The sequence below is a fragment of the Haemorhous mexicanus genome, chromosome 2 (genome assembly GCF_027477595.1).
Source record: "Haemorhous mexicanus isolate bHaeMex1 chromosome 2, bHaeMex1.pri, whole genome shotgun sequence".
Taxonomy (NCBI): Eukaryota; Metazoa; Chordata; class Aves; order Passeriformes; family Fringillidae; genus Haemorhous; species Haemorhous mexicanus.
Genome location: NC_082342.1, coordinates 25,096,066 through 25,103,178, shown reverse-complemented (window position 1 = coordinate 25,103,178; position 7,113 = coordinate 25,096,066).

Below are 7,113 nucleotides of genomic sequence, written 5' to 3'. Positions count from 1 at the left end.
GTGATTGACACCTGGGAAAGGACAGGAACACTGGAGACAAACTATGACATCACACTGCTACAGGTATTAATTTGGATGTCCACCATAACAACAGATTGTTAGAACTAAAGTACTGATTGGAATTTTATAGCTTCTCAGAAATGAAGCAGGAATTGGCCAATGGGCCTTAACAGTAGCTACAAATTTTTCAGCACGAGGTGTTTCAAAAGCATTTTAAACTTTCAGTACTTTTCTGTGTTATGCTTTAATCTCAAGGAAGCAGGTAAAAAAAAAAAAAAGGAAAAAGAAAAAAGAAAAAAAAGCATCAAATATATATATATATATATTACATGACTAGATAATAAGCAAGATCAGTAACATATATAGAAACAGAACCCATGGGTTTAAACTTTCAAACTTGTCTTCTTAACACACTCTCTAAAATGGAATTGTTTCCCAATCTCCCTTGAAACATTTTTGAGCAAAAGGTCCTGAGAGGTGTTTTGTTCAAAAATCTCTTGTTCTGGTTTTCTGTCCGTAAGAATAACGTGTCTGCATTGGTAGCTGGCCAAAGGATGTAGGAAGAGCAATCATCCACAACACTGGGGCTAAAGAAATTTCCACAGAAAATTATCTGCCCTATTACTTTCTCATGTGTTGGGTTGAAAGTTTAGAATCTGTTTCTATTTTTTCCTATCCCTAGAATGCTATATTTCACAGAATTCCAGCCCCTCAAACATCAGTCCTACCAGAACAGCCAGCCATAGGGGGCTGTCATATGGGGATCAGCTAATGTCCACTGACTCTTACCAGTATAGTGCTTGTCACTGTTGCAGATCAAGAACTTCTGAATAGTTTGGATTAATGCTCTTTGAGGGGTTGAAAACAAGAAAAGAATGACTAGACATTTTCATGATCAAATCCCCTGATGGAATAAAGATAGGAGTACAATAAATGTATTAATTGTCATAAGAAGGGAGATGAAGGGTCCAAAAGATTACTTGCATACTTCCTGTTCTAAATCCCTTATTATCTGTCAAATTGCAAAAGACTCCAGGCTTTCACCAAAATGCAAACCAGATTAAAAATGTGAAGTGTTACAGTTTACTGGATATAATACTTCATCATCCATTTTTAAATGTTAGAGATTGTTGTGTATTTCCTAACAATATCCTGAGCTGTAATTCAGAGTGAAAAGAATGCTATTTTGAATTCATTCTATTAAATCATCTTGTCTGGACTCTCTCCTCTTGGTTTTCAGTTCTGAAACTATGTAGGAAAGGCATAGAGTTCTGGATTAATTCTTTTCAACAGTTTCCCCTGTAATTCTTCTTTCAAGGCAAACCTATAAAAATCTACACTTTCTTACCCCACCACTTCTAAAATTCTATTGAGAAATCAAAAAAACCCCATCAAACAACTAAATCTCTGTTCCAATTTGTGTAAAAAGCAGTCCATTAACTGCTCTCTTAACATATTCTTTATCTTGTATTAATATGGCAACCTTTTCTTGCTCTTCTAGATTAGAACCAAATTCTTAAAGCTATAAGGAAACACAGGTTTACTTTATCTGATTCTTAGATACAGAAGTCCAACAATGAGTTCAGATGTCAAAGGAAGTGTCTGTACAACAAGATTCAACACAACATTGAGAAATATTAACTATTTTTCAAGAAAAACAGCCGAACTGAAACTCTTTAGGCTTCTCTACTATCATGGATGCCGGCTTCCAGAACCTGACCTAAGTTGCTGGAAACTAGCTGCAATATTACTGTAAACAATGCTGTGAATGTAGGACATTGTAATTATTCTATTCCATTGAAAACCACAAGTGGAGTCACGCCACTTGTCTTAAAAATTGTGTATTTCCTTGCAAACTGGTAAAATAATGATAAAATAAAGTGTTCTGTTCAGACAGTTTAAATGTAATCATGTTCAAAATGAAAAATAAAAAATCCATTCAGATATGGTCTGCAATAATACAGCAGAGAGAAGATGAACCAGTCTACAAAATAAAGTGAAGCAGAATTTGGGAATTTGGAACACCTTACAATGCAATATTTAAAGAAAAAAATGTAATAAAATATAACCTACCCAAACTCAATCAGTGATGCACAGACAGAGAAAAAGAACTAATTACTACTATTATTTCTTTCCTTCTCAGACAAGAAGTTCAATTACCATCTTGAATGCACAGAAGATTGCGAAAAAGACAGCAGCCTTCTTCTTTACAACATATTCCTCAGAGCTCCAGGAGACAAATCATTTGAGCTATGAGGATCTTTCTCTCTGTAAAACTCCCGGAGCATAGCCAATATTATATGCCTTTAGAGATCCTTGCCGTCCTGGGGGAGTGGTGGATAGTCTACAGCCCCAGTACATCAGCCAAACCCTCTGCCTTATTTAGCATGGCTGCTGCAGCAAGGACATCATCTACACTGTCTTTCTATCCAAAATATATGCAATGCACCACAGAGAATATACCCAAAACACTGACCACAGCTTATGGGCTTCAAAACAGAAATCTCAGGATGGCAATACTGGATATTCTGATCCAAACCATCAGGAAACATTTCTTTATAGGTGAAAAAGGCTTCTGTGTATTGTTCTAAAAATAGTTGTGTAAGTCAGAGTTGCATGACCCAATATTTCTATTGAACTGGAACAATTTTTATCAATATTATTTATACATTTATTTTCAGTGCATTTGGTAAAAAATGTTAAGTATTGTTTAAAATAAATTATTGGATTTGTACTAAGTACTACAGATTAAAGTGTTGCTTTTGCATGGCTTCGCTTTTGGTGGGGAGGGAAGAAGCCAGCCACAGAAGTGATTTTTTGTGAAAAGCTCCTAGAAGCTTCCTCCATGCCTGGCAAAGTGAATCCCTGCTTGGCACTAAGAACAGACATGCTGCTAAGCCAATTACAGAAGCTGGTAGCACTTCAGTGATATATTTAAGAAGGAAATCAAAACTGCAGCCAGTTAACTTTGAAGTTTGCAAATTTTTAGGTTGGCACCCCAGTGTCAGCCAGTGCGAGTGGCCGCAAACAGAGGCCATTTTCCATGGGAAAAATTCATTTCATCAGGGTCTGGCTATCAGCTCAGAGGTGGTATTTGGTACAGTAAGGAAAGGGAGGGTCCTAATTGCTGATATCTTCAGCTTTGGAGAAATTCAGCGAAGGTTGCAACTTTTTAGGTTGGCACCCCGCTGTTGGCTAGTGCGAGTGGCCGAAAATGGAGGCCATTTTCCATGGTGTCCTGGTTTAGGGCAAATTTGGGAGAGAATCCCCAAAAAGGGCTTCTCCAAACAACAAACCCACAAGGCCCCTCCCCCCAACCGATTCGGGAAGAATTCCTCGGAGAGAGGTGGAAAGAACCTGTTTATTTGACAAGCACAGCACCCCCCGGCACACAAAATGAACAATACCGGATGACACCACTCTTTCACCGCTCTGAAAAAGATGACAAATTCAGAAAGTCTCTCCTGGAGGGTGGTCGCTGTAATCAGTCCCTCCGGCGCTGGGGCAGCTGCTGTAGGCCACAGGGTGCAAACTCTCGATGTTTCCAAAATCCCAGCCCAGAGCAGGTTCGGCAGGTCCATACAGGGGAAGCAGTCCAGAAAGGAATTTGGACTGCTTAGCTAAATTAACTAATGAAAAGAGGGGGAAAAAGCAAGAGCAAGCAAAGCAGAGGTGAAGCAGAAGCAAGAGCAAAGGCAAAAAGTAGGGCAAAAAGCAAAAAAAGCAGCACTAAGTCCTGGTGCTATCTGTATGTCTTGCCGAGTGGCTGATAAGAGGCCCAAAACAAAACTTTAACTCTGCCAGTCTTAAAGGCACAGAACATAATATCCAGTATAAGTTACACACACGAATGGGGATAACAGTCCCCATGGGAAAAAGAAGTCATTTTCCCAGGGTCTGAGTATCAGCTCAGAGGTGGCATTTCCTTTTCTCCTTCACTATGTTTGAAATTAAGTAACAGTTGATACCATATGGTATTATTTCATGACTCACACCGATATCAAGAAGGGATGCATCTAATTTCAATAAAAATTTCAGAAGAAACAAGATTTGGGTCCAGTGTAGATACTGGTCTGTACCTAGCAGTACAGTTTGCCCTACAGATGGATGGAATTAAATGTTTGACCCTCTGAAATTCAAGGAAATTTATTTCAGTGCAATCTAAGAACTGCGGGAAGATAACTCTCTAGAGAAACACATTGATTCATGGTTAAAGATACAGCAGTTCTAAAGAAATCAATTTTGATGCAGTTACATGTTATTTTCTGGAAGGGACACTTCTTTGATCTCAGGCTTAGGTGGCAAAGCCTTATTGTGTACCCTTGCTTAAACCCTCTCATCACCACCAGTCAATAGGTTTGTTCTTCTGTACTGCCTGGGGGGATGTGCTGCCCAAGCTTAGATACTTCCTGGGGAAGAGCTGGCATACAGAAAGCAATATTTTAGATGGTGCTGGCAATTCAGCATGAATAATGGCAAACCTTCTTCCTGTTTCAGTGCTACTTATACACACAGAAATAGCCTCAGTGTCTTGCAGATGTTTATTAGTGTCACTGGTGTCAGCATTATCCTTTACTTAAATATAAGGCACACTTTTAAGACTTTTATTTTGAAAGTTAGGGTGCTTGGCAAAAATGATCTTTATATATGAAATTAAATCCTCTCAGTTTATAGTCTATACCTGAAAGAAAATAGATTGTATAAAATTAAAATATGCACTTGGGAACAAAGACTCCTGAACTCTCTGCTCCAGACAGGTATTACCTATTTAGCAAGTCACTGAGCTGTTTATGCTTCATAAATCCCATCTACAAAAAAGGAATATTCTAGTCATTAACTCTAGAAAAATACTAATAACCTACAGTTAAAAAAACCCCAAACAGTGGGGGGAAGGGGGGGGGGGGGGAGAAGGTTATATAATAGGGGGTTTTATGTTTATTTAAATAACAGTGAACTTTATCTTTGACGAAATCACAAGTTTTTATTTAAAAAAAAGAAAATATAAAGACATTTGTGGGTGAAGAGTCAAAGTAGTCTATCAAAAAAGGAAGAGACTAGTTCTGTTCAGTAGGTAACCTGAAAAGACACAGATGATAATATTATTCCATCTAACTGAAAATCATAACTGCATTTTAAGATTAATGGGAAGTGTTAATATTTAGCAATACATACTCCCATCCTATACTCACTAGAGATTAATGAGCATTCAAAGAATGAGCAAAATCTGCAATTAGAAATCATTTGTCATTTGGGCAGTGTCATTGATGAACATCAGCTTTCAGCAGTATATATGATTTCTATTAAAAATTATTCTTTTTCATTCTTAGTAAGTATCCACAGAAAGATCCTTCAGCTCCCATTCATGTGCACACCCTGTGATCATAGACCAGACAGGTGTTGTCCATTTCTGAGGTCCTTTCTTGACAAAATTCACGTGAGCATGCTTAATAATGGCGAGAAAAGAGCGTATGCTTGGTGGCCTTAAAAAAAATTCTATCTAAAAGTGCAGCTGCCCAATACTTCTACAGCCAGCGGAGAATTCCTAGTTTGTTAATCTGATATACTAGTTTGTCTCCTTTGATTCTTCTAGGGAGTCTGGTTTGATCATGTTTCCAGATATGCTAGGTGCCTAAAGTGAGATTGAAGGTTTCCACATTAGGAAACACTGCACCTACAACAAATAGAAAGATGTTAATGTCACTAATGCTTTTCCACTCTTTTTGGAAAAATACAGTTTTTATAAGTAATAATAATAATGGGAAAAAATTCCATCCAGTCCTCAAGGAATGGAGTTGGAATTTTTATGCAGATTTTTCATCTTCACATGACTTACGAACTGATGGAAAATTATGCATTGCCTCACTGCATTATCACAAAGCATATTTACCATGGTTTAGTTTGAATAACAAATTTGATATTTCTTTCTCTGTTATTAAGATTCAAAAAAATGCAAAACCTAAACCAAAATAAAAAAAGGAGATAAAAATAAACAATGTGAAACAAGCAAAGTAGTGTAATTTAGATGTACTGTTTAAAGAGACGGTATATTCATTGAAGCAATGAAATTATGTTGCTTGAAGAGAATATAGATATTTTCCCATTAACCTGCCATTTCTTTAGCTGTTATTAGCATTCAAAAGGATTTGGCCAAAGAAACATAGGAGCTGTTTTGAGAACTTCAGTGTCATGGAGAAGTCTTCACAGCTGTACACCAGTAGGGGATGCCAAAAGAAAGTGTAAAATCATCTTTTCCCATGAGCATATACCTCAAGGTTTTTCATAGTTTGGTCTTTGAATTCTGAAGTCAGAAGGCTGAAAAAAAGAGTATTAGTAGGAAAAAAAAGTCACAGAATGAACGCTACAATGTAGTGATTACTAATCAAGATACAAAACTTTATCATGGAAGAAGCAGACTACTTTATTGGTATGCAAGTAGTGCTCTGAAAAATTTGAAGATAATAAGATATTCCACATAATAAATAGTAGGGTTTAAAGAAACAGCCAATATGTATCACCACAGGAAAAACATCCTTTTATTTTTTTCATTAAGGAAGTATCTAGGTTTGTATTTATGAGTTTAAGCCATCACAAGTGTATATTAATTCATTAGCATCTCTCTCAGTTTACAATTGGTTCATAGGTTACCCTATGATTTATGATTTATCATTAATAGCATATCACTTTTAATACATTTTTCTAATTGAAGTTCTATTTATATACTGTGTGATAATTAGAACAATTACTTTTATTAAATGACGTATTGGGTTGAAATGTCATTTTGCTTTATGAATTCCTATTGACTTGTTTGTTGTTTTTAACATACTTTTTCTTTGCAGCATTAGCATTCTGTGGTGCAGTTGCATTAAACTAATGGAGCTAGGTGGCATTCAACCAAAAGACTTCAGTTATATGATGCTCAAAATTGTGAAATGTAACTGCTCAGTTCCAGCAGTAAAATTTACAATGCAGATGATTAAGTTCACATAAACTGTGATTTCCATAAACCTCTATGAATACTGGAGTACTCCACATGGAAAACAGAAAACAAGAAAGGGATAGACTCATCTGGATTGCCTAAACTGAACTGTCATGGTCTGGGAATCACACAACATG